General features: G+C 43.4%; 2 long non-coding RNA genes across 2 annotated transcripts in view; one reads left to right on the forward strand and one right to left on the reverse strand.

The window, feature by feature from the left end:
- The window catches only part of LOC149467718 (uncharacterized), a 34,745-nt gene extending 19,556 nt beyond the window's left edge, over positions 1–15,189 (forward strand). Inside the window, exon 3 of the long non-coding RNA XR_016311840.1 lies at positions 14,992–15,189. This is a non-coding gene — a long non-coding RNA (uncharacterized LOC149467718). The remainder of the gene's footprint in view (positions 1–14,991) is intronic.
- LOC149467719 (uncharacterized) lies at positions 12,086–17,168 on the reverse strand. The gene is made up of 4 exons (XR_016311841.1): positions 16,883–17,168; positions 15,912–16,019; positions 15,323–15,400; positions 12,086–13,548 (listed from the first exon to the last, which is right to left on the reverse strand). It is a non-coding gene; the product is annotated as an uncharacterized LOC149467719 (long non-coding RNA).
- Positions 17,169–18,257: the final 1,089 nt, after the last annotated feature.

Here is an 18,257-nt window from a genome sequence, read left to right on the forward strand (position 1 = left end):
TTTGGCCCCAACGACCCTAATACTGCCAGGCGGAAGTACTAACCATTTACCCACTGTGCTGCTAGATCTTGGAATCTTGCCCAGGGATACCCTCAGTGGAGCTGGGTCAAGAGGGGGACTCATCTGGGGTCTGAGGAGGTACACCAAGGGGACTTCAGTGCTCCTTAACAGAGACAGTGCTATTTTTGGATGTACAGCTTTTGTACAGTGTATACGTTGTTAAGACATTTGTCCTCAAGTTTGCAGTTCCTTGGGCATCCAATATACCCCTAGACCCCATCCAAGTTGTTCAGTCCTTAATAAAAACAATTAAAAACAAGCTCAAAGACTGAATTACTAACTCTGTGCATGTGAAGATGTGGGAAAAATGCATGTTGCCTGACCGTGCAAAGCTTACGGGACTCAAAACTCAGCAGCCCCTGAGGATGTAGTGCTACACTCATGAACGCAGAGAGTGGGGCTGGGGAGCGAGCTTGTACCAGAGCCCCTATAGCAAACAGCTTGCTGTGGTGGCACTTCTCAGGTGGGGAGAGCCAGAAGTGCCGACAGGGAACCCAGGAAGAGGAGGATCAGAGCTGCTCTGTGCAAAACCACTGAGTAGAGCATGTAAGTATTTTATTAAATATATACTGTATGTACAAAAAAAACAAGCCTTTAGTTTCACTTTAAAATAAAGCATGTCTATATTGAAGTGAGGTAGTAGGACTAGGGACCAGTTCTGTGGACAGAAGTTGTCAGGTAAGAGGGGTATCAGTACATAAAATTAAAGAGGTCCTTCAGTCCCAGACCAAAAAAAATAAACGTCATCAATTACAAATACTGTAGCTGCTGACTTTAAGTAAGTCCCTGGCTTATTAAACCCTGGCTGGTTCTTCACCAGTCTTTGGGCCCCAGGCACCTCCATGCTAACTGTGGGAAGCCGGGTGTGACTCTGCAGCTTTACAGGCAGCTCCCCACTACACATGCTTGTGCCATGCTATGCCCTAGAAATGGTCCTGCAGCCTTTTGGGACCTGTGACGTATTCCAAAAGGTTGCATGCAGAGAGGGTGGGAAGCTGAAGCGGGAAGTGTTAAAACCAAGTCCCCACAGCCCCTAAAAAAAGGAAAGTGTCTGAAAGGTGAGGAGGGCAGGAGGAGGCATAAAAGTGGAACTTCTTTTTAGGAGTTAAGTTCTGCTTTAACTTTTAACTTTCATTTTTCAGCCAACTATCCTGAATGCAGCAGCTCACTAGTCTTTTTCAGTATCTCAGATCTCAGGGCCACAGTGTAAATTTTAAGCCCTTGTAACCCTTCCACCACCACAACAAGCAAGTGCTGAAAGAGAAGGCCTACTAGTAAGTAAAAAAAAAAATCTCAAACACAAGATTTGTAGTAGCAACACTAATGACCATTATAATATTCTATATTATGGCATAATTGTTGGTATTAAATCACACTACACACATTTGCAAATACTGTATATGTGAAAGCCACAGTGCCTTGCCAAGGCTCCTCTGTATACTGTGGTCTTAACTCATCATTTTGAGGTTCCGAGTTGGAACAAATATAGCAATGAAAAAATGAAGGGTAGGTTTGCCTGGAGGGAGCCAACTCCTTAAAGGTACAGGAACACATCAGACACCCAGCAAGCGCACAATGGCAGCTGAAAGCATTCAATGTGTCCCCGCATTAAATTCAATTGTGCAGATAAATGCCAACCACCTTAGAAGAGGTTTGGCACTGCGGCTTTCACATACATTTGCAAGTGTGTGCAAAAAAAGCTTCTCTTTCCGTGCAAACTGTTAGACAGGGCTAAATTGGTTTTGTTGCAGGCTAGCTGGTAAGTGTGCTGGAAATTTTCTGTTGTTTGTAATGTGCAAAGCACCTTCCATGTGCTCCTTACTGTAAAGGCTAGTTATAGATTGGGATGGTTGTCATTCATCTGCACATCTTGCCAGTTTTTTCCTGAGGAGACACTCTGGAATGCTTGCTTTAGACATAAGGAGTTAATTACAGTGCTGACCCGCAGTGGCGTCTCGAGGCAGGTGCGGGGGGTGCGCGCCACACCAGGTGACACCTACCGCATGGGGTGACACCGGACCTGCTCCACGAAAAGGTAACTTGTAAAGCAAGTCGACAATCCCCACAGGATGGATCGGATCTGCAGATTGGGGAGCATAATGGATAGGACTCCGATCCATTATGCTCAATCCACAGATCCAAACCATCTTGCGGGGATCGTCGGCATGCAACTTATACGGGGTGACACCAGACCCGCTCCACGAAAAGGTAAGTTGTAAAGAAAGCCGATGATCCCCACAGGATGGATCGGATCTGCGGATCGGGGAGCATAATGGATTGGAGTCCGAACCATTATGCTCAATCCGCAGATCCGATCCATTCTGTGGAGATCGTCGGAGGGGATCTCACCAAGTGTTATCGCACCGGGTGACACCAACCCTAGGACGCCCCTGCTGACCCGGTTTCTCCTTACTGCACAGCCTGCAAAGGGGGATTTGTTACTAGCAACAATAATGCTTAAATCTCCTCCTGTGTGTCTGATGTCAGCTCTTTTAACTGGAGACATCACAGGGGATACAGAGTCGGTGTCAACAGAAACCTCTGCAATCCTTAATAATAAAGTACTGGGTTTGTGGTATCTTCACATATACACCAATTTTTAATGTTGAATTTGACTTAAGGACCCCCCTAATAGGTCCCCTTTTACTCCCAGGCCCCATATCAGCAGCATGGGCTAACATGGCTATTGTTATACCATTGGTACCCACAACTTTATAATCCATGGCATTATTTGAAATTCATAACCCACAAAAACAGTAAAAATGTTTGGCTGATAATTATTGCGATCTTTCCTTTTTTCATCAATGCCAGCACTGATTTTCTGAACTACTTTATACAGTGCAATATGTTTCACCAAGGCTTTTCACCCATTTTGTATGTGTATTAGGCTGCTGAAAATCATCTTCTCATTCAGTGAGTATTGTGACGAACGCGGTGCCCGACCCCTGCCCTTCTCACCAACTTGTGACAAAGCACCAGCCGATCTCACACCGCGCTGTCACTTGCGTAACAATGCCACTCTCAGCTGCACCCTGCACAAAGATTTTCCAGCTCGCAGGACCACAACCAGGGGCAGACTGACATCTCATGGGGCCCCTGGGCAATAGGGGATCATGGGGCTCCTGTGTCCTTGCCCAAACTCAAAAAAGCCTATGAAAAAGGTACCAGGGGCATCTCATGGGGCCCCCTACTGACCCCGGGCCCTCGGGCAGTGCCCGAGTTTCCAAATGGTCAGTCCGCCCCTGACCACAACCTAGGTGCCAGCAGCCTCAGAGCGATGGCCACTGGGTTAAGTTAATTATGCAATTAACCCTTCAAACTCCAAACTGCCACCAGATAGCTTTGGGACTATCAACCCTTCACAATGTTAGCAAGAACAAACATGAACAATAAATGTCTGTAACACACACTGTCACCAGAGACAGGTATATTAAGAGGGTTATTATATACAGTAGCACTTTTCAAGAGACAGGGATTCTTTAGTTTGCATTAAAAGTCTTAGAGATAATTTTAACACTTTTAAAAATAGAGTTTATTAATGAAAAAGTCAAATGGTGCAATTAAATTATTTACAGAAAAAGATGTTACAAAGAAATAAAGAGTACAATAAAGTAACAGAGAAAAAGGAAAGGAGGTAAGAAAGCAGAATACTTGCAAAGTCCTTGGTTTTAGCAGAGTCCAATTGTCCAAGCAAATAACGTGCCGTGGCTCTCTTGGGTGTTTCTTGGTTGATGGTAAATGAGAGCTCCCCTACTAGATCTGGTCAGTCCCTTTTCTATGATATCAAAGAGGTGTTGCCTGAGAACAACTGACCAATCATCCGGTTTAGGGGATGGGTGCTAGGAGGTCACCAAATTTATTACCAAGTTCCAACTACAGTTTCATACTAATATTAACAACTTCCAATATGTGCAGGTGGTATTCTAGCAACTGGCAGATTATTATTCAGAATTATATTTAGATCCCAGGGATACCAAACACAGCACAGCATACCTTTGTCACCCAGGAGGGAGGAGACTGCTTTCTCCCCTTCCCTATGTAATACCATAGTTATGTATGACCTTGATTTGTTCAGTATGATATTCCCCATTCAAATATATACCCAAAATTAATGTGCCCTGTTCCTGTTGAATTCTATTAATTGTATGTGGAATTGTTACGTTGTGGGATAGACGTTTTATGGCATGCTCTATATTCCTAGAGCCTTAAAGGTCACATGTGACGGCTTGACTGAGTTATTATTGTTTTACGATAGGGCAGTGGAAAGTGTTTTTCATGGTTTGTGGAAATAGACATCCTGCCTAGACTAATTAGCTGTTTACAGCTCTGGTCAGGTCTGGACACTGCATCTTTTTGTGTTTTAATTAAGATAAGAGGTTCTTTTGAAGTTTGTTAAAAGTTTAAGCTACAAATTCCATAGTTTGCAAAGGGGGGGAGGCAGTAGGAACACTGCTCATGAGACTTTCACACGATGGCTTTTGAGTACAACTTCCATGTCTTTATTGCGCACAATTGTTACAGGTATCACTGTGCAAATTCATAGAGCAACCTCTTTGTCAACACTCAGAGCCCATTCACATTAGTGCGTTGTGTTAACGCTCAGTAATGCACAATTATCAGTGTTGGTGCAATGTGGTGCCATTCATTCTGAATAAAGCAGTCAATCTTTCTAGTGCATGTGTTTTAAAATATATGGACTAATTAAAGTATAACTAAAGGCAAAATGTTTTCTTTAGTTTTAGATAGAGTGGAGATGGATTAGAACACTTATCACTTTCTATTGCTGCCTGTGCCCCCTGTTAAAGAGATTCACCCTCTTTATTTTTGCTGTTTATCATTATCATTGAAAGTGAAAATAAAAGAAAATCCCAAATTTTGGGTTGTCCCCAGAAAAGTAGAAGATGGGAAATCTTCCAATAGGGACACTAGTTCTGGTTACCTGGGGGTCCCAAAGGAATTCCCTTAATTTGCATGGATTTCCTTTTACTTCCTGTTTAGCTATGGGACAGGAAGTGAAGGTAAATCTTTGCAATGGGACACAGATGTCAAAACAAAAAAAAATCTGGCAGAGGTTATTCCTCCCTTGCTCTATCCAGTATGAAAAAAAAGTTGTGCCTAGTTCTACATTAACCTTTTATAAGTGCATGGTGCATGTCACATTATGCAAAAGAAAGTTATTTAGTCTGAATAGCATCCCATTTTACATGGAATAATTAACCGCCTGTAAATTCTCACTGAATGTCACATTGTGTGTTACATAGTCATTCATTCTGAGTGGCACCCCGATGCACCTTGTCAAAGGGCAGTGCCTGTCTGTCAAGCACCTTGTTTGGTTTGGTGTGTTAGGCCACCCATTTCAATGAATGGACTGCCTTAATGCACCACACATTTAGACATGTGCACTGTGACACCTCAATGGTGTGAATGAGCTATTAGGGACATATTGGCAAAGCACTGAATGTGACACTCCAAGTATTTAATGATGGTTAATCATTCCCCGTACTTTTAGGCGCTTGGACTAGGGAGAATGACTGCTTATTGTATAGGTCACTAGATCTTAGTTTCGAGCTAAGTAAAGCCCTGTATACACGTTGAAAATATCGGACGAATGATCGTCCGTTTTTTTTTGCATGCTAGTATCATATCGAAAGTGAAGAGGTTACTAAAGTTACGAAAATTCTTGAATAAAAATTCAGAAGTGATGTAATAGAATGTAGCACTACCCTCTTAGGAGTTGCTAAAGATTTGGGTCCCCCTATAGTCCTGCACAGTCAGGCAACACGCATTTTCTTCAGACCTTGCACACTGGAGTTAATAAACAGTCTTTGAGCTTGGTTTTTAGGTTTTATTAAGGGGTTTGAACTTCGATGGAGTTGAGAGGTGTATGGGATGCCCAAGGAACTACAACTTGAGGACAAACTCCTTAGCAACTATGTACAAGTCTCTATACAGCAAAATCTCTTCTTGGAGAGTTCTCCTGGTGTATCACCCCAGATCCAAGATTAATTCTTTTCTTCACCCAGCTGCCTGAGGGAATCCCTGGGCAAGAATACAAGAAGCTGCCACTTTAGATGAAAGCAGTCCCAGATGAGGAGCTAGTCAGGTTTCCCACCAGAATGCTCTCTCCCCTTATCAGGCCCAGGGGGTGTAGGATTACTCACTCAGTCCTCTCCAGTAATACATGAACATAAAACATGCATCACTAAAAATTGGATATTAAAATAGATAATAAAATGTACATGATATACGTGTGCAAATGAGCAACATAACTTAGTGCTGAAACCAATGATGTAAAGCAATCTCAAATATCCTGAAGGAAAAAGGTGCATATAGTGACAATAGTGCCAAAGCCAGTCTATTCAGTCGTATTGCAAAATGATAAAAACAATCCGTGACATCTGTGGCTTAGAAAGTGAATGTTGATTGCACTAACCAGATAGCGCAATTATTGCGCATTGGAGTAAATAGGACCTACTCCTGGTCATCTGGATCTGGAGCACTGCAACGTGGCTCGTCACCAGGTCACCAGCATTCAGGTACTATGCGTCCAAAGGTAGAAAGCTCATCATCAGGTATTCCGTCATCAGCCACCAGAGGAATGTTAAGCCGCTCTCATATGTCAGGAATCACCTTAGGGGGGGCTCGCAGGACAAACAAGCCCAGAAGAGAGGTATCCGATAGTGTAGTATTTTTATTAAAGGATGTAATATAAAAACAGGTAAACAACTTACATAAAATATCAAGATGGCCACCGGTCGTTCATAAGGACCGTGCGGGCTAAGGTCACTGTGTGGGGGCACCTTTCTGACGCGTTTCGTGTAAGTACACTTTTTCAGGTGCCCATCTGACCACAAAACTTTCTCCCACTCCTTCTCTGAATCATTTAGATGTTTACTGGCAAACGTCAGACTTTCACATTTACATGTGCCTTCTTGAGGAGGGGGACCTTGCGGGCGCTGCAGGATTTCAATCCATGGAGGCATATTGTGTTACCAATGGTTTATTTGGTGACTGTGGTCCCAACTGCCTTGAGCTCATTCACAAACTACTCCCAAGTAATTCTGGGTTGATCCCTCATTTGTCTCATCATCCTTACCCCATGAGGCGAAATCTTGCTTGGATCTCTAGACCGAGGGCAATTGATGGTTATTTTGTATTTCTTCCATTTGCGAATAATCACTCCAACAGTTGTCTCTTCTCACCAAGCTTCTTGCTGATGGTCTTATAGCCAATTTCAGCCATGTGCAGGTCTACAATCTTGTCCCTGATGTCCTTTGACAGCTCTTTGGTCATTTGCCCATAATGATGGTGAGGTTTGAATGGAAGAAAGAGATTCTGTGCACAGGTGTCTTTAGGAGCACCTTCTTAAATTGACAGGACTAATCTGTGGCCCACATGAGCACATAGCCAGTCTGTAGGAGCCAGAATTATTGTTGGTTGGTAGGGAATCAAACACTTATTTTACTCACTGAACTGCAACTCAATTTAAAGCATATTTTTTTTTCTGGATTTTTGTTTGATATTCTGTCTCTATCATTTAAAATATACCTATGATAAAAAATGATAGACCCTTCATTTCTTTGTAAGTGGGAAAACTTACAAAAGCTGCAGGGGATCAAATAATTGCATTCCCCACTGTATACCCAGGTCCAGCCAACAATTAAAGTGATCACTTAAAAGTGTCTGGAAACCTATATTTTTTTAATAAAAACATGTCACCAACTTACCTGCTCTGTGCAATCATTTTGCACAGAGTAGCCCCAATCCTACTTTTCTGGGGTCCCCTCTGCCAAGTGCCCCCCATAGCAAGCCGAATGCTATGGGGGCACTCATGCAGGCTCACTCCTAAGACACATCTGTGTGTCCATTGACACACAGAGTAGAGTGTTGCTCGGCTCTGCCCCCTGCTCTCTCCGCACTGGCTGCGATTGACAGTTGCCAATGGCTCCTGCTACTGTCTCTGAGGGAGAGAGCCTCAGTGCTGGATCGAGATTGGACTTAGGTAAGCATGTTGGGGGGGAGCTGCACTCGGAAGGTTTTTTTTACCTTTATGCAGTAAAGGCATTAGGTTAAAAAAAGACCTTCAGCCTCTAGAATCATTTTAAGGAGAAGAAAAGATGATTATTAATTTTTAATTTTATAGCCACCGTTTAAGTTCCAATTTCCAGAAACTGTTAGTAAAAAGCCTGCATAGAGTGTCTTAGTGCCCATGATTGGACTTTATTACTATTGCAGCCATTACTAGCATTACTAGCACCTGAGGGGCTTCTTTTGAAAACCCAGGGACTATTGATTCTAATGGGAAAATAAGAGGTGCTGATTTGGTGCAGACTGAAGAGTGCTGTAAATGCTGACTATTATTATTAAGGTAGGCATACATGGACGGGCTGAATCAGTCTAAATTTAGGCTGTGAATGGCCCTGACAACACCACCCAGGTTGATCAAATCAACTGAGTTAGGTGGAAAATATTCCGTCAAAGAGTGACTGCATCCTATCAGATGCATGCCCTATTCAGGTATTCAGACAGCCGCGGTTGCTGTGGCTGTCTGAATACTATGCTTGGCATGTAGTGTGGAAGTAGAAATCGATTGCTTTTCTCTCATTCAATCTATGGAATGAATGAGAAAAATCTAAATGTGTATTGCTAGCTTTAGTGGAGGGGGATTTTGCTTATACCAGCTACTGTACCTAAATAAAGCAGAGAGTGATTAAAGATCTTTTGAGGTTTTAAGACCTGTATATTAGAACACTCAGAGCAGCTAGCTGTACTGTGTCATTGTACAGGTGTGTAAGTCTGATAACGAGTGACTAAGTAGTAAATGTTTCTGCTTCAGAATGCAAAAACAGATCCTCTCTGAATGTAGCAACCAGCCCAGAAAACCACATCTGGAATATTACTTCCCTCTGTATTTTATTGTATGAGTAAAGCAAGCCTTAAGATTTCTTTAAAAAGTTTTATAATAAAGGCCAGCAGTCTAAAAAAAGAAATAAAGAGTTCAAGAAATAAATTACAAAACACAGCAACCTATAACAACTCAACTCATTAAAATGACTAACGTAGGGCCAACATAAGCTAGATTCTGATCGGTTATCAGTTGGCAATTGTATTTATTTCTTTGCTTCTTGCGTTGGTTTATTGAATAAAAAGGTTAGTCTAGCAGGATGTTAGGACAGAAACCTCAAAAGCTTGTGTTGTTTTACTGCAGATAACCAGGGGCGTATCTGCTGCAAGGCAAACAAGGCGTTTGCCTAGGGCAGCAGTTTTCAGGGGGGAGGCCCTGCCCCCAAGCAGAAGGGACAAAGGACCAGGGCTTGGCAGGTTAGGAGAGCTTGGCAGGGCTCGGGCGGGAGGCAGGCTCAGGTGGAAGGCAGGGTTTAGACGGGGGCGGGCTCAGCAAGTTTTGAGCAGGGGAAGGTGGGCTCGGCTTATGTCATCTTGAGTTAATGGCAAGCCAGCTGTCTTACCCTCTCTGTGCCTTCCCGGAGCTCTGATTCCCTGTTGTACCCACTGCCATCATTAAGATCCGGCAAGAAGCCCAGAGCCGGACTGACCATTGCAGCTATGCTCCGCTTACCCGGCCTCTCTGCAGCCAGCCGGCTGTCTATTCCATTCACTGCATAGGGCCGGAGGGCGGAGCCTAGAGGTCAGCTGACAGTGCAGAGGGGGTGCAGAAGAGGAGACCATCGCTGCATGGCAGGTATCAGTGCAGCCGCAGACACCACGGACCCCAGATAAGGGCCCCTTTACTTGTCAAAGAGAGTCTCCCCCTCTCTCTCTCCTCCCCTCTCTCTTCTCCCCCCTCTCTGTTCTCCCCCCCCTCTATGTTCTCCCCCCCCCTCTCTTCTCTCCCTCACTCTCTCTCCCTGTCTCCCCCTTTCTTCCCCCCTCTCTCTCCCTGTCGCTCCCTCCCTCCCTCTCTCTTCTCCTCACTCTCATTTTGCACAAGATAAAAGTAGTCTGGGGGCTAACAAGCCTCTGGATTACTTTTACAGGCGGCGGAAGGGTGTCCCTCCCCCTCCTGCCACCGACGCCTTTACCAGGCTCTACCATGCAGTCCCAATGCAAATGATCAGACTGATCTGTGTCTGATCGCATGCATTGGGAGGCCAGAGGAGAGATTTGGGGTCTAATAGACCCTAGATCTCTCCATAAACAGGAACTGTCATGGCGTATGCTATCACAAGGGATGTTGTTCATCCCTTGTAATAGAAATAAAGTTGATCAAAAAAAAGTTAAAAAGGTACAGTGTACAAAAAAAATGTAAATAAAGAAAAAATAAAATTAAAAAAAAAATGAAAGCACCCCCGTTCCCCCATGCTCACAGGCACATAGGTCCCTCACGCATATGTAAATGGAGTTCGCACCACACATGTGAGGTACTGCCATGAAAGTCAAAGTGAGAGTTCTAGCACCAGACCTCCTGTGTTACTCTAAACAGGTAACTTGTAAAGGCTTTTAAATTTTGCCTATGGAGATTTTTAGGTACCATAATTTGGCACCAAATGGTATACCATGGCTGGAGTGGGACAAATTCAGATGGTGGGGGTTGCCCGATTTTAGTCTTTCTGGGGAAGGAGGGGACGCCCAATTTTAGTCTTGCCTAGGGCAACACAAAACCAAAGTACATCACTGCATATAACAATTCATCTTATAGAATGAAATACTGAAATAACAAAACATCATTTTTTTCTCTGTACTTTCCATTAAAGTACTGAAGTATTAATTAAAGTATTAACCACTTGCCTACCAGGCACTTATACCCCCTTCCTTACCAGGCCAATTTTCAGCTTTCAGCGCTGCCGCACTTTGATTGACAATTGCGCGGTCATGCAACATTGTACCCATATGAAATTTTGATAATTTTTTTCTCACAAATAGAGCTTTCTTTTGGTGGTATTTAATCGCCACTGGGCGCTTTACTTTTTGTGCTATAAATAAAAAAAAGTGCAAAAAATTTGAAAAAAAAAAAAAGTTTGTTTCTTTTATAAAATTTTTCAAACAGGTATTTTTTCTCCTTCACTGATGTGCGTTGATGAGGCAGCACTGATGGGCACTGATAGGCGGCACTGATGGGCACTGATAGGCAGCACTAAAGGGCACTGATAGGCAGTACTAATGAGGTGGCACGGATAGGCGGCACTGATAGACAGCACTAATTAGGGGTCACGGATAGGCGGCACTGATATGCAGCACTGATAGGCGGCACTGATAGGTGACACTGATTATGGGTACTGATAGACGGCACTGACTGGCATCACTGCTGGGCACTGACTAGCGGCACTGACTGGCAAAACCCCTGGGCACTGACTGGTGGCACTGACTGGCAGCACTGCTGGGCTGCACTGGTGGGTGGCACTGGTGGGCAGCACTGGTGGGTGGGCACAGGTGGGTGGCACTGGTGGGCACAGGTGGGTGGCACTGGTGGACACAGGTGGGTGGGCACAGGTGGGTGGCACTGCTGGGCACATGTAGGTGGCACTTCTGGGCACAGGTAGGTGGCACTGCAGAGTGGCACAGGTGGGTGCACTGCTGGGCACAGGTGGGGGCACTGCTGGGCACAGGTGGGTGCACTGCTGGGCACGGGTGGGCGGAGCTAGTGGGCGCACTGCTGGGCGGAAGTTGCGGGTGTCACTGCTGGGCACCGATCATCAGGGCACTGATCATCAGTGCCCTGATGATCGGTGCCGATCCCCGCTCTGACAACTGCCGGTTCTCGGCAGTACTTTCCTCACGATCTGACAGCGTGAGGAAAGTGCAGCCGAGAACCGGCACTTGCATTTCCATGTGATCAGCGTGTCATTGGACACCGCTGATCACGTGGTAAAAGGCCGGTATGATCGGCCTTTTACCACATCTCGTGATCAGCTGTGTCCGTAGGACACAGCGATCACGGAGATCGCCGGGTGCGCGCCCCCTGGGGCGCGCAGGAGAGCGCGTTCTGGGAGGACGTCAGAACTGGCCGGCCGCGGTGAAGCCGTCATTCGGCTATGCGCGGTCGGCAAGAGGTTAATAAATCATCCAGTTTTATCTTGAACCAGTGAATAAGGTATTGTCTTTATAAACATGACAAAATACATACATTCATTAACAAAAACAAACTCAAAAAATCGAGTAAGGAATTACATTTGCATTGCAGTACAGATACAATCCCAGCATGCATTCAAATGACAATACCTTTTTTTTACCACAGTGCAAAAAAATGAATGCATCTACGTTGCAGCAAATTGATTCATACATGTTGACTGCCAACACGTGTATATCTTGCTTACTAAATTGCGATGGCTTTCTCAACTGCCTTGTAATTTTTACTAGGATTATAAAACAGCCCATCACAATAGATTGACAATTAAACTATTCAGGCAAGGGGAATTAAACAATAAATGCAAGGGGAATTCTGACAACTGCCATACAGAGGCTATTGTCAAGAGATACTTTGAACCTGTTTTGAGTTGTAATTAAGCTGGGTAAAATCAATGGTGGAGTTAAATAGAGAGAATAACAAATTAACAAAAATCATAATTGGTTGTAACAATATCAACTTTCTGTGTGCTGATTCTCCAGTTGATTTTTCATGTCTTAAAACAGACAAAAAGGTAGTTTCAATAAAAATAAAGATGTTTCGGTACACAAAATGGTAAAATGATGTAAAACAACTTCATTAAAGTGTCATATGAAGTGATTAAAGAATGCTGAACTAACTTAGCTATGATGGCGAGGGGAATGTGCAAAGTGCTAGGTGATAAATGAATTATTATGCTTTGGCCCCTCCCAATTCCATTGGAAACATTACTAACTGCTAGAGGCACCGAGGGCAGGACAGCATACCATGAGCTAGGACGGCAATGCTTACAAAGTATTGGCATCCTCTTACCATCACTACAGCAGTCTGGTTGTTGGGATATTACCCTAATAAGTGACATGCTCAGGAAGGCATAGCACTATTCATATCTTGCTGCAACTAAATACATTTCACAATTAAATTAACAGATTAATTTGCTAATTATGATGAGCAAAATACTCAGGAAAAATTACATTAAACCAGGAGAAAAAGTAAAAAAAGAATGAAAGTACAAGGGTCTGAATTATGGTAAAAAAATATATTTTCATATTTTAGTGCCGCTGAAAGAAAAATATGTCAAATTGCTCTGGGTGACAAACACATTTTTATACACGAGGACCATTATAAGTGGTTTCAGAGCTAAACTATATTACAGTACATGATACTGTAAAAATAATACACATTCATAAATCACAACTCTAACTACACGTACATACAATTAATTTTGCACTCATTTAAATCACACAAATATATTACTAGAATTAAAGTCAAATATCTATTAATTGAACGCCACATAGTTCAACTAGAGACGTCGCTTTTGTCATTGAGGTTCTTCTTAGTTTTGTTCATACTAATTAGCATGGGAATACCCAGTGTTTCTGTCATGGTCATCATTTTCTTTATTTTGTTGTGCTTCTTTTCTTTACCTCTAAAAAAAAACCAAAAAAAAACCAAAGGTTAAAATATAAATATGACATAATGCATCTTGGGAGACTTGTTTGTAAAGGCCATGTTTGAATCATATTTATAATTGCAGTGCGTTTGACACAGTCTAAATAAGCCCCAACTTCTATTCCACATGTGCCGAATCCATCCCTCCAGGTCATTTCATGTGGCCGTCAGCTGCAGCACCCCCCTAGTCTTTGCCCCCACCTTGCCTGAGCAGTCAGTAACTGGAAGGGAGACAGAACCCCTCAGCCAGATCCTCCGTCACTCTGTGCAGCTAGGGACAGGCTCATCTCCATCCCCTCCTCTCCTGTCTCAGCAGTCAGTAGCAAAGAAGAGGATTGAGCTCCTCCTACAGATCCTGTGTCTCTCTGTGCAGCTTAGGACAGGCCATCTCCACCCCCCACCCCCTTTTCTGTCCCAGCATTCAGCAGCAGAGAGGAGTACAGACCTTCTTTGCCAGATCCTGCATTTCTCCATGCAGCCATGGACAGGATCGTCTCTGTACCCCCTTTCCCATCTCAGCAGTCCACAGTAGAGAGGATGACAGAACTCCTACATATGCTGGGCCTCTCTGTGCAGTTGCAGCATTCCCTCGTTTCTGCCTCCCCTGGTCTCAGCATTCAGCAGACTCCAGTCCTTCTCCAGACCCTACCCTTTCTGCTTCCAAGCTCTGCCCCAAGTTTATTCCCTGCAGCAGCAGTAAGGGGGGTGCACTGTAATGCAATGGAGAGTGGGGGACTCTTGACTTCTGATGGTGGGGGGCTCTTGACATCTGATGTAAGGGAGGGTGGGGAGCTCTGGACATCTAGTCTTACAGGTACAACTGGCCCTTTGAGGGCAACCATAATGCTGGTGCAGCTAGACATGCTGATGCGGTTAGACACCCCTGTTCTATTCTATTTTCTCTCACTACAGAAGCCTTGGCATTGGTGTAAGACATGAATTAGGGCAACACTTTGGCTAGCATACATATTGAACCACTTGACTTTCGTCTAGGCTACAGGTACTCAGTGTGTAACAAATCTGGCCATTCATGGCAATAGCCAAGTTAGGTAGATGTAGACAGGCCAGGAGGCTACCAAGAGTCTACATTCGTTCAGACGTTTCTGGATGCCCTCTAGCCATAAATAATTTATTCAGACAGTTCTGTATCTGCGTGGCAAGCTCTTGCCCTGGAAAAGCAGTCATTAGCCTACAAATAGACCAGTTAAAGACAGAGGGCCTAAAATGAGCTTTCCCTGTGATCATCTGCACGTACAAGAGGCTTTTTAAATACTTAAAACGAAACTTCACTCTCTCAATCAGCATGGACTATTTCTAATCCTTATGCTGCTAGCATTAGTAAAGTATATCATATTTACTTGTTTTAACCTTTTCTTTTTTTGTATTCCTTCATTAACTTCCTGGTTTCCGTGCCTAAGGAAATGATGTCATGCATCCCAGGAGTCTTCAGGAGGGGAAGGAGCTCAGCCAATGCCTGAGCGAAGGACAGATGGATTCCAGGAAGTAACTGCTATGTGAAACATCTGCCCTTACTCAAGATGACCACTGCCAGAAATGCCAGGAGGTGTTTTTCAAAATGTTTTCTTAGCAAAATAAAGCATGGAGGCATGAATGGATGGAGGAGTTTGTTTTGAATATTAAAAATGAATTGTATAGCATTTTTGGTTTGTGGTGCTCAGATGCAGTGCAGTTCCACTTTAAGTTGGAATCTAAGCATTTGAATCTGAGGTTTAAATCGTCTTAACTTACCCAATCTCCTTCACCTTCTGAATAACCCAGGGCAAGTTAGGTCTGGAGTAAAGAATCTTGCCTTCTTTTGTGATAAACCTGGAAGAAATACATAGTATTTGAGAACACTTCATAAGTGTTTATTAGCATTAAGATATAAACAGCAGATATGCATATAATCAGAAACTGGCTAGTTTTTGCTCATATCAATGTAAACATTTGTTAAAAGTTAATTATAGAAATATACTGTATGAATATAGCACAAAGCACAGCACCTACCCTCCCCACAATGCAGCACTTAGGACCTCAGCAGCCCATCACCAGGATCCAGTACAATCACATGGGGTGCAATTATCCCCAATAATGGGTATTTTTGCCCCACTTCCATTCTCTTCCAGCTCAGTGGCTAAGTAATTAGCACTCCTGCCTGGCAGCACTAGGGTCGTTGGTTTGAATCCCAACCATGACACTATCTGCATAGAGTTTGCATGTTCTTTCAGGGCAGGGACTGATGTGAATGTACAATATAAATGTAAAGCGCTGCGTAAATTGAGGACCCTATACAAGTACCTGTAACAAATAGTAAATAAATTCTAATCTTAATACTTACATCACAGCTTCAACACAAGGAGGAGCTGCTGTAGGAGGAAGTCCACTATAGGAACTTTGGATTTAGCTGAGGAGACCTTGGTTCAGCAGGTGCTAAATTTATCAGTGTCTGCAAATAATAACAAGTGTAGAGAATTAACCATCACGTGAAATTCTATGTTATTAAAACAAAATGTAAGGTGACAGCAAACTGCATTTCATATACATACCATTTGATATTTCATAAAGCAATATCTCCACCAAAATGAAGAAATCCCCACCAATTCAGCTTTTGGGTTGGTTGCTTGATTGCTTTTGTGCCTTAGTCTAGAACAGCAAGCCTATAAAAGGTATCACTTTCTTACATCCAGATTCCCAAGATATTTGTTTGTTCTTTCAAATGAGGAATCTGCTACATAACATGACACATCAATTTAGCTAGTGGATAATGGCTTTGCCAATTGGTCCAAATTGAGAATTTAGAGGGAATATTTTACTAATGGCAAGATTGCCTTTTAAAAAAAAATGGTGAAGGATCTGTATATAAAAATCTTCAGAAGAGGTCCTGAGTAGTCTTTACCAGTCAGTCATATGAAAATCGTCATTTTATGGCTGCATGATTAAATACATTCAGTGTTGCAAAAAATCTATTAATAAAAGATGGGATGCAGAAACAAACAGGGAAAATATTGCCCAATAAATAGTTATAACACTGTATTGTCTTCTACTCTTCTTTCTCCTTAAACCCTGCCAAACATTTAAGTCATTTTATAAAAAGTGATACAAATTGGGAGATTTTCTCACAGATTCCTCCCATTGTCCTTGCTTAGTTTCCTTGTGTATATTAGAGGCTGAAGTAAAAAACTCACTAGTTTATGTAGGAAAAATCTTTACTGACCCGCTTGTTCCATAAATCAGTTCACATGTAACCATACATCCTTCCACCTGCATATTATCTATCTGCTTACTGTGTGTTCTTCTGTCGCCACTTACCAGCAGATACGGTGACTACTGCAACTGCAAGGAGTGCCATACACAGCATGGTCTTCGTGGAGCACATGATGTTGGGGTATCTTTGACCTTTAGGGCTCTTGTCTTCTCCTGTATGCAGAGCTGCTGAGTACTGATAGCCACATGGAGCCATCTTCTTTTATAGACCCAAAAAGAGGAACTTTACAAAGGCAGAAGGAAATGATGCTGGTATTTCCATGTAGTGATTACAGCTTCAGCACTTACAGGTGAAACCAAAGATGACAAATATTTTTCTATAGCACTGAATAGCTGAAGATAAAAGAAAAGAAAGAATAATTGTTGCAGAGCTGGCCATCACAGAAACATTGATAATGGTAATGTTGATGATGAGAAAAGGTCAATTTAACCAACTTGCTGGTTTATTACATTTTTTATTGACAGCAAGGGCAAAATCTCCTCTTTACAGATCCCAGTTTTCCCCCCTCCACTAAGTCTCACCACTTCTGCTGCATTCAACGGTACATAAAGTATAAATGGAATATTCCACAGGTGAACAGGGAACCTCCTGATAATGGCTCTGGTGGGTAAGCAGAGTTGAGAATTTAGGTACAAAACTGGTGTCACTGGTAGTGTAACTCAAAATTTATTTTTTTTAATATAATAATAGCTTCCATAGTGGAGTTAGGTCCCTTTTACAGTTTTGCCAATGCTGATCTGTTCCCACTGTTGAATGCTACATTATCCTATTATTTGGCAGTGAAGAACTCCTCCTGTTGTTTCTAGGAGGAGGTAAGGAAGAGTCACCAGTTTTCATCAATGGCAGTAGCACCTACATCAACACAAGGCAACTTGTGAAAACAGATGACGCCTTCCCCCTGTCATGATGCCTCCCTCTTGTCCTGCTACCCTCCTACCTGTCTCGATGGCCTACTCCTGTCCTGATCTCCCCCTTCCTGCTGCCCCCCTCCTCTCCTGCTGCCTCCTTCCTGTCCTGCTGCCCCCATCACGCTGACCCCCTCCTGTCCCACGACCTCCCCCTGCCATGTCACACTGCCCTCCATCATGCTCCTGTACTGAAGAGGTGGATCTTAAACAGCAAAAGGAGAGATAAATGTAGATGGGGGTGGTCGATTTTAGTCTTGCCTAGGGCAGCAAAAAAGTAAAATACACTACTATGCGAAGGGTCGATGCTGGGACTGCAGGGATGGGTCAGTATGTGGGGACTGCAGGGTTGGGTCAGTATGTGGGGACTGCAGGGATGGGTCAGTATGTGGGGATCGCAGGGATGGGTCAGTATGTGGGGATTGCAGGGATGGGTCAGAATGTGGGGATCGCAGGGAAGTGTCAGTATGTGGGGATTGCAGGGATGGGTCAGTATGTGGGGATTGCAGGGATG

The sequence above is a fragment of the Staurois parvus genome, unplaced genomic scaffold (genome assembly GCF_062004578.1).
Source record: "Staurois parvus isolate SC_StPar_1 unplaced genomic scaffold, SC_StPar_1.0 ptg000102l, whole genome shotgun sequence".
Classification (NCBI taxonomy): domain Eukaryota; kingdom Metazoa; phylum Chordata; class Amphibia; order Anura; family Ranidae; genus Staurois; species Staurois parvus.